The sequence below is a fragment of the Pteropus vampyrus genome, unplaced genomic scaffold (genome assembly GCF_000151845.1).
Source record: "Pteropus vampyrus isolate Shadow unplaced genomic scaffold, Pvam_2.0 Scaffold101, whole genome shotgun sequence".
In the NCBI taxonomy this organism is placed as follows: Eukaryota; Metazoa; Chordata; class Mammalia; order Chiroptera; family Pteropodidae; genus Pteropus; species Pteropus vampyrus.
The window spans coordinates 1,649,492-1,660,123 of NW_011888882.1; the positions used below are offsets into that span (position 1 = coordinate 1,649,492).

At 31.6% G+C, this 10,632-nt stretch overlaps 1 pseudogene; it reads left to right on the forward strand.

Annotated features, from left to right (window-relative positions):
• The first annotated feature begins 4,420 nt into the window (after positions 1-4,420).
• LOC105295256 lies at positions 4,421-5,044 on the forward strand (annotated as a pseudogene).
• Positions 5,045-10,632: the final 5,588 nt, after the last annotated feature.

Below are 10,632 nucleotides of genomic sequence, written 5' to 3' on the forward strand. Positions count from 1 at the left end.
CAGCTCTGAGTTTCTATTTATCATTTTCTTTTAGCTTGAAAAACTTCCTCTAAAATTTCTTTTACTTCAAGTCTGCTGGTGACAAATTCTCAAATTCGATCAGTTTTTTAAAACTCTAAAATGCCTTCATTTTTTGAAAGATAATTTTGCTGGATATAAAATTTGGGGTGGAAAGTTTTTTTCTTTTAACATCTTAAAGTTGTTAAACCATTTTCTTTATATCTGCATTGTTTATAATGAGAAGTTTGTTTACTTTTTATATTTATCTTCTATTTCATTTTAATCTTCAGGTTTTCTCTTTATATTGTGATTTGTCTCTAACGTTTTAAGGTATGGTTTTCTTCATAGTATCCTGCTTAAAATAAACTGAACTTTTACAGTCTGTAGGTTGAACTTTTTCACCTCATTTAAGAAATATTTATTCATATTTTTCTACCCCGTATTCTTTCCTGAGCTTCCCTCATGTGGTTGCATACGTATATCAGTAGTTCATTTATTTCATCGCTGAGTAGTCCATTGCATGAATGTACCATAATTTGTATATTCATTCACCGGTTAATGCACATTTTTTTTTTGGCTTTTATCAATAAACCAGGCTATGGAGAGACAACTGAAACATGTCTTGTAATTAAAAAGAAAAAAAAAAGAAAAAAGAAATCATTGGCTTATAAAGTTTGTGAACCCCCCCCCTCCCAAATTCCATATGATCTAATATCAAAGTACTTTAACATGAAAATTAGAGTGCCTTCTTATACATGACTTTGAAAATATTTTATTTTGGTATATTAGCTATATTCATAGTCAAGGACATGCTTTCTAATTTCAACTTCCAAGCCATATCCTGAGATGTGATTCAACATAAAGTTTGGATTTTCATTAATTCACTAAAAGTTAGCTGTAGATATGGAATAAGTACAATTTGGTGCTCTATTTTTGTTATAGAGTTGTAGAATACATGATTTTTAATTTTTTTTTTTCAGAATTTTCAAGGTCCAGAGGTTAAAGTAATTTACTGCCTTTCATTTTTACAGTGATTTTTTCCCCCCTTCTAAGGACAGAGGTGCTCTTGGTGCCCTCTATATTTCCTAGTCACGATGAGGATGATAAATTTGGCTTTCACAGTTATCCTGAGGGAGCTGATGCCATAAACACATTTGTAGTCATGCAGTCTGATGAGTCAGGTTGTAGGTTTGGCAAAAAGTAGAAAAACAAATTCATTAGACTCCTCAGTCTTAGTTGCGAAATCAGCAGTCTTTCTCTAGTTTAAGTAAAAAATTGTAAAATTTTTCATAATGTGTGTAATAACTTCTAAAGTTTCCTGGGGTAGTAAATTTATGGCTTGTAGAGTAGTTTCAGTTTTTTTTTTAAAGTTAAATTACAATACCTCGTATGTATATTAGTCCCTCTCTGAATATCTAAAAATACATTCTCCACATTATGTAATTAAGCTACCCAAAGGAACCAAAAAGGAGCACATAGGATTTTCTCTTATTCCAAACAAATAATAAATATGTAATGAATTAATTATCCATCCATCTACAATTTTGATATAATTATGATGATGTAAAGTTGCCATAAATTATATTGAAATACTTCCTTCTTCCTCTCTCCATTGTCCCCTTACTCCCACCCCTGTGCCATCTTGAATTACTGGTATTAAGAATGAGAACTTTTATGCTCAATGCATCTGTTTGAGGGTCAAATAGCAAATACACATTCTTAATACACCAATTATTAAGCTAAATACCAAGGATAATAAATGATCTATGTTTTTATTTATAGTTAGAATATCTACATACTATTGCTCTGCAGAGGGTTCTATTGAAAACATGATATGCAAAATTACCATCAGATCCAGGTATATTTATAATGCTGTTAATTATCTTTTCTTAAATGCATTTACATAAAGAATAAAGTGAGAATATCTCTGGCTGTGGATAAAAACATTTGCAACATTTACTGAATTGATCCTGTTTGTTGTTAATTGGCAAATGAACTATACCATTCCATGCATACCACTTTGTTTTGACAGTGAATGAAATTCCTCACATACGTGGATGACCTGCTTTGTGTCAATTACTAGCCAGTAGTTTGAAAATTCAGTTTTGCCCTCCCTGTACTCACAACTGATAATCAAGTAGAAAAGATACATACAAATAAAAAACAATGCAATATAGTACAATGAGTGCATAAATAGGTATTTATTCAATTTATGTGGCCGTAAAGAATAGGAGGTCCTTTACTCTTATTTATGAACTTTGATAGGGTTTTGAAGGTCTCAAAGGTCTCAAAGAAGATAAGAAAGAGAGAAATTCCAGGTAGAGGGAACAGCATGTAGAAAGTTCAAAGGTGGGAAAAAAGGTATGCTGTATTTGAGGATATATTATTAAATCTCTGGAATATAGAAAAAGAGAGAAGTAGCAAGACAGAAAGCAAATTGATGGGTGGGGCAAATCAGGAAAGGCTTTATGACTCAGCCAATATATATGTCCTGAACCTAAAGTCTCAGTAAATGCCATTATCAGATATAGATTTTAGATAATTTAATCTGAAAATAAAGGGCAGGGCTAAAAAAAAAGGCAACTGATTAGCAGACTTTAAAAAAGTCTAAGTATGAGATGACAAGGTCGAGTTTAGGGCAGCAGCAATGGTGATGGAAAGAGGAACCAGATACAGCAGACGTGTTTTAGATGATTTGTATCAAAAAGAGGGTATGAAGTAGATAGGAAATGCCTAGAATATCTCCAGATTTTTGTCTGAGATAAATAAGTGGTATGACAGCATTACATGATATGTTGGGCAAGGATTGCAGAGTGACTTCTGAGAAGAAATATAATAATGGTCTTCATAGATCTTGTTTATACTATATTGTCTTTGTCTCTGGAGAGAAACTAGGGTAAGCATAAGTCTGGATTTCCACAGCATGACCCTAGTTTATGTTTATTGTGTTAGATACTGATTAATAACTGATAAGGGGTATGGTCAAATTAGCTGTGATAGATTGTTAAACTAAAAAGAATAATTTTTCTATTTATTCCTTGGAAAGATGTTCCTTTTGAATTCACCTGTTCATATTCTAAAAACCCATGGAAGGTAGCTTCTAAATTTAGTCATCTTTGTTCTTATTCCCTATACCTAAGATCATTCCATCTCTTGATGTTAAACCAATTGATCCTTCTGGTCTCGAAAACCACTGGTGGGTACCTCTGTCAGATCTCTACCACATTGTATTATATTGTATTGTGTGTGTGTGTGTGTGTGTGTGTGTGTGTGTGTGTGTATAAAATATATAATTATTTTTCTGTGGATACACTTTCTCCTGTAGACTGTCGTTTCCCTGAGTATATAAATTGTATTTTCAAAATTCTCTGGCAGCTAGAAAAAGTGTTCAACATATGTATTTTTTACCTTAAATGTACATTGATTGGGACTAAGTGTAAGTATTTTGATTTCATAATTGGTTGCAAAGTTGAGATACATTTGAGAGGACATAAAAGTTTCCCTCAAATATCCTTGGCTGCTTCTAGTCAAAGAAAATATCACTTATATGTGGGATATAAACCAAAAAGCAACAAGGGAACAGGACAAACAAACAGAGACTCATGGACATGGGCAATAGACTAGTGGTTACCAGAGGGTAGGGGGAGAGGAGGGAAGTAGAGGTAGATGGGGTGAAAGAGGTCAAATACGTGGTGACAGAAAGAAATCTAACAATGGGAACTGAATACACAACGTAAATATATATATATATATATATGCGCCTTACTGTTAAAATATACAGATGAAACTTACTGGATTTTGTTAACCAATATCACCATAAAAATTAAAAAATAAATAAAATAAATAAAAAGAAAAAAGAAAACAAAAAAAGAAAGAAAAGGAAAAATAAGAAAAAAAAAGAAAGCTATTATAGTCAAAGAGTTTGGTAAATTTTTTAATTATTTGAAAAAAGAATCCTGAGAATTTGAATACTATGTTCTAGACTTTTCTTTATTACTAATAATGATTTTGGAGATTTTAATGTCTTTGACTTTTGGTTTTAATATCTGCAAAATGACCTTGATTTTCCATAATGAAGATTATTAAAATCATTCACAGCATGACAAAATTTTAGTTAGCAATAAACCACATATACAAAGATGGCCCTGTAAGATTATAATGGAGCTGAAAAATTCATATCACTTAGTGACTATGTAGCTGTCTTAACATTGTTGTATAATGCATTACTCATGTGTTTGTGATGATGCTGGTGTGAACGAACCTACTGTGCTTTTCGTCTTATAAAAGTATAGTACGTACAATTATGTACAGTATAGAACACTAGAAAATAATAATAAATGACTATTTTACTGTTTTTTGTATTTACTACATTATACTTTTCATCATTAGAGTGTATTCTTTAAAAAAAAAAGTTTGCTGCATATGTCCAAGAAGAGGAGGCTTGCTGCTGATGGCATCTTCAAAACTAAACTGAACAAGTTTTTCACTTGGGAGCTGACTGAAGATGGCTACTCTGGAGTTGAGGCTCAAGTTACATACCAACCAGGGCAGAAATGATTATCTTAGTCACCAGGACATAGAATGATCTTGGTGAGAAGGGTGGAAGGATCCGGGAATTGAACACGGTGGTTCAGAAGAGGTTTGGTTTCCCTGAGAACCGTGTAGAGCTTTATGCTGAAAAGTGAGCGTGAGAAGTTTGTGTTCATTGCCCAGGCAGAGTTTCTGTGTTACAAACTCCTAGGAGACCTTGCTGTGCCCAAGGCCTGCTGTGGTGTACCACGGTTCATCATGGGGAGTGCGACGGAAGGCTACAAGGTCGTGGTATCTGAGAAATTCCGAGGACAGAGGGTTAAATCCATGAAGTTCATCAATGGTCTGATGAACCGTAATGGGGACTCTGTTAGCTACTGTGTTGATATTGCTTGTGTGGCCTGTGCTGCTCCAGCAGGGTGTGGTGGGCATCAAAGTGAAGAGCGTGCATCTTTGGGACATAAGTGGTAAGATTGGCCTAAGAAGCCTCTGCCTGACCATAGGAGCATTGTAGAACCCAAAGATAATATATTGCCCACTACTCCCATCTCTAAATGGAAGGATGGGACCAAGAGCTGCTGCCACGCCCCAGCCAGTAGCCACAGCAGGTTACAGCCTCATCTTGGCAGTTGGATCTGGAGTCTAGATGTTTTTCTATAAAGACCCTTAAATAAAATGTAAAAAAAAAAAAAAAAAAAAAGAACTGGACTGGTTAGAAGAGAAAGAATAACATTACTTTCCAGTAGAATGTGAATTGTAGTTATTTCGATTATATTATATTATGAAAGAGATAAAATAGAGCCACATTCTGAAATATTCTGACTGAGAGAAACTCCATGGTTTGAATGAATTATATTCAATAGAGCATCATAGCTGGAAGTGGAGTCAGAAAACTTGCCTTAAGCTCCATTTTGTATTTGCTAACTCACCTTGGCCAAGTGACTATTATAAGGTGTATCAAGTTAAGGGTTAGGATTAAGGTTAAGAATTCTTGCTAATGAGAATAAGAATTTCTACAAATACTAATACCAATGGCATAAAAGTGTATTATTATAGCTTCTTTCTTTTCTCGCTTTTCAGAGGAGATAACAGAAATCCTCACAGTTACTTAGCTTGCTAGAAGTGGTAGAATACTTCTCACTCCTGATACTATGCTTTTTCTGATGTACCATACCACCCCCATATCATACCCAGGTATAAGTACTTGAACGACAAAGTGACATGATGAATGTCAGGATGAAACACTGATCTTGAAGCACGGTTAATATGGAAATTGAGTAACTACCTATAGATTTCTGTAGTGATAGAAAAATGGCTCTCCCTAAGGCAAGCTGCCTCCTGCATAAAGCCCTCCTTGTTTCCTTTTGCTGGAAGTCGCATCTTCCTCTTCTGAGCTCCAACATTTGTGCTTACTCTCTTATGTCATATTTTTATCTGCTCTTTTGCATTATAGATACTTAAATTAATAAATTTGATTATTTATTATTAGCAAGTAATTTTCAGTGTTCTTACTATGGCACAACTCATTTACTATTATTGGCATAATCATAGTGGTTCAAGATTGAATACCAGTTATGCCTCTTGTTATCAACATAAATTCAAGTATCCAACAAGCATTGGCATTTCCCCTATTGAAAATACTGAGCATATTAAAATGATTTTGGCTTAAATAATTTGAAGGTAAAAAATGGAAACAGAATCCTTATCTTCCAAACTTTATCTGCAAACTTTCTTTTCCCCTCAATCAGTAATCATGTTTGAGACCATCACTGCAAGATGTTACATTGCCATGATGTTAAGAGACAGTCGATGGAGCCATTGCCAGGCCTACACAGCTCCTGGCTACTTTATAATTTCAAAACAGTCCTGAAATGATTTTCCTCACAACAATAAGGTGCTCCTGAAGATCATGTAATTAAAGCAAATTAGATTCAATATCACCATAAAATGGAAATTTGATGTGGAAAAAAAAAAGCTTCAATTGTAATTTAGCTGACTCTTAGTGTTCCAAATAAAGTACTGAATTTTTCTCTTAAAGCACTGATAAAATGCAGCAAATTTTCTGAGGTGAGTTTAGTTATAATATAAAGCTGGGATTCTATAATATTAAGTAGTAGAACTCCTTAAAGTATGTATGAAAGAGAAGATCTTTCAAGTGAAAAAACATTATTGCTCAAAATCTCAAAAAGTTTTTACTATTATTTAATTTTAAAAGTAAATTTCAAAGTTAATATTGTTAGAAATATTTGCGTTATTAGCAGTTAGTATTTTTTAATAGTTAAGATTGTATAAAATTCTGTTAAACATGCCTTTACTAGAAGAAAACAATAAAACTTTTCATATTATACATCAGCAGAATAAACCAAAATTTAAATGTACAGATGATAAACTATGAAGAAAAGTTAATTATCAAATAAAGAAAGTTGGAAAGGAACAAAAAATTAATATACTCAGAAGCTTGTCTTTTACAGGATTCCCCTCTCTCCAAATTATCTTTATAGATTTTCCATTTGCTTTTGTATTTATGGATTATTTATTTAGTGATTGTTCTTTGTGTAATAGGAAATCAGTCTTTTGTTTTCTGTTTGTCTTAAAAAATATTTTTTGGCTTTTATAATTTGAATTTAGATGATTTTTGCCATAAAATATTTTTAAAGTACTTCTTTTATGGATTCTGGGTGTTATATTTTGCATACATTAACACCTATTTTTTGTATTTAAATATTTAAGAATTACTTTGGTGTAAAATGTGGCATGGCATTTAAATTTTCTTTTTTACAATTAGCACATTATCTCAGTATCATTAAATAATTTCTCATTTTCTTATTGCTTTAAAATGCATTCTTTATCATTTACAAATTGTTATGTACTTGTAACTATTCAATTTCACCAAATTGTCCTCTTCCTACAGTTTTACCAAATTTTAATTACCCAAGCCTTCCAGTATTTCTTAATATCTATATCTATTACACCATTACAGTCGATGGAGCCATTGCCAGGCCTACACAGCTCCTGGCTACTTTATAATTTTACATTGAGATTATTCCTCCTACTGACATTTTTACAAACTATTTTTGCAAGTTGATTTTTCCACATGTATTGAAATCAGGTTTTCACATTGTATATGTGAAAATAAAAAATAAAATTTACTCATATTTTTACTTTAATCAAGTAAATTACAGTTACAGATTAATTGGGGAAAATGTCATCTTTACTATATTGACCCTAAAAATGTGGTTTATTTTTCCACTTACTGATTGTCCTCTATGTATCTCAAAATAATTTTTAATGTGCAGATAAATTTATAAGCATTTTTCTTAAGTTTGTTTTCAAAAGATCTTTTCTTCCAGTGTATTTTTTATTACTATTTTTGAATATGAAAATATTGTTAATTTTCTGTCATTATTGCAATTAACCATCTTAGTGTTAACTTATTATTTTTAATAACATTTCTATTGTTTCTTAGTTCCCATGTACCTGTTAATATTTGGAAATTCTGCAAATCATAACACTTTTTCTTCAGAACTTTCATAACAATATTGTTGTATTTGGCATCCTTGTCTTTTATTTTTTTTTATTTAATGGAAATGCTACTTGTTTTTTATTAATTATAATGCTATTTTATTAATACTTTTATTAAATCAAGAATAAATGTTAAATTAGTTTCTCTATGTACATGGAAAACCAATCATTCTATATAGTTTCCATATCTATTTACACAGAGATAAAGAAATGATTCTCATATTGTCTTTTTTTTGAAATTTTTCATTATTTGTGTTATGGACTGAACGTGCCCCTCACAAATCATATGTTAAAGCCCTATCCTTCAATGTGAGGGTTTTAGGAGGTGAGGCCTTTGAGAAGTAATTAGGATTAGATGACGCATGAGGGTGGAGCCCTTGTGAATGGGATTAGTACCCTTATAAGAGTCACAAGAGACCTTGTTTCCTCTCTCTGCTCTCCACCAGGTGAGGATACTAGAAGTCAGCAGCCTGCAACCTGAAAGAGGTCTCTTGCCAGAATCTGACCGTGATTCCAGCCTGCAAAACAGTAAGAAATAAATTTCTGTTATTTATAATTCATCCTGTTTAAATTATTTTGTCATGACCACTCAAGCTGACTAAAATGATTTGCAAATACATTATTTTAATTTTGTGTGGTTCTGCATTTCCAGAGTCTACTCTTGAATTCATAGTTTGGTTTTGTTTTTCTGTTTTCTAAATCATTAATTTTTACTTTTATCTTTGGGAATTCCATTTTTTCAATTGTTTTAGGTGTATTAATTTTTCATTCCTTTTCAAGTTTCTTTATTTGGTACTTAACTTTTCTTCATAGTTTATCATTTAAACATTTAAGTTTTTTTTTTTTTTCTGCTGACATATAATATGAAAAGTTTTCTTAAAATACTTTTGCTAATTGTTTTACAGTTTCGTTTTGATTCTTAACAGAATGTTTATAGAAAAGATACTGCATTTTCAGTTTGAAACTACTTTGTTTAGAGAATATGGCATATATCCTAAAGTTTACTATGTTATTGAAATTTGCTTTGGGTATTAGGATACTGTCAATTATACTATCATTTATATATTTTCTAAATAGCAATTATACTTAAGAAATATAATAAGACTCAGTATTTTTTTTCTCTTATTGGTGTATGGAGTTTGATATGGATAAAATCTTCTCAACTTTGATACTATTGACATCTTGAGCCAGATGATTCTTTACTGGGGGAGCTGGGAATTGTCCTGTGCATTGCAGGATGTTTAGAAGCATTCCTGGTCTCAACCTACTAGCGACCAGTACCTGATGTTTGAAGTTGACTATTAATACTGGATGTCCTATTTTTCGTTTTACTAACCTGATGTATCTTTGCCAACTAGATGATCTCATACTTTTAGATAATATAGACCCATCTTTTGCATGTAGCATATAATTGTCTCTTTTAGAAGTCAAATTTGACAATTTTAAAAAATATATTAGTTAAAGCCATTTAAAGTTATTATGAGGGATCGTTCTGGTCTGATGGAGATGTTCTATATCTTTCTAGAGATGTAAGGTACATGAGCATATGAAATTTGCAAAATTCATAGAACTTTATTTTAAATATATATCCAATTTTGTATGTTCAGTATTACATTTGAAAAAAAGAAATTACTATAAGTGATAGTTTTTGACTGGTCCAAAGTCCCTTATTGCTTGACACATTAAGAGACACATGAGATGCTGAATGCAAATTGCATTTCTGCAGGCTGCTATTCTCCCCTCTTTGCTGTTTATGGAACAGTGATTATTTTACCTTAGAGGAAAACATGATTCTGGTTTACGTTTAAAATTTTACATACACGTCTGCTTGTCCATAACACAGTTTTGTCAGCATAGTTATTTTTTTAATATCTGTTTGTGTAGACCTGTGTTGATGAGCCTCTTCTCATAAGTAAAAACCCATCCTTTTCATTTAATAAAGTTATTGAATCAGAATATTTGCGATAGGAAAGTTATTACAGTCATAAAAGTGTCTGAAAGGAAAGTGAAAGACAATGTGTTAGAAACAAGAGAACAATGATTTCTTTCAATAAAAACGTCAATAACACGTAATTAAGGTGGAAGGCTTTTAATGAAGAAGAAAAATAATACAATTAGCTATAATCATGAGATAATGTTGAAAGCATTTAATGAATTTTTTTAAAAAAGCTATTGAATTAGAGATATCTACAATCTATTTTTCTTTCATTTTACTTTTAAAAAATAGAATTTCTCTACTTTAGTTCTACTAGGTTTAAAATAAAATTAAAAGGCAAACCTAATAAATGAAACATTTAAAAATGTATAGCAGGACAGCCAAAACTACTAGAATGTTAGAATGGTAAGACTTTAATATGCAATCTGTTTCAAATCCCTTCTGATTAAACCTTAAAGAGTTTTTATCATTAATCCCATAGCTTCTTATGGAATTTATTTCAGGTGTGTGCTTAAATTTGAACCTTCCAACAAGATGCAATATTTTCCCCTTCACAATATATTAATATTTCTAGGAGATCAAGAAATAAATTTTAATGAAAGAAAAACATGGCACAACAGAATAGAACAAGTTATACATGAAGA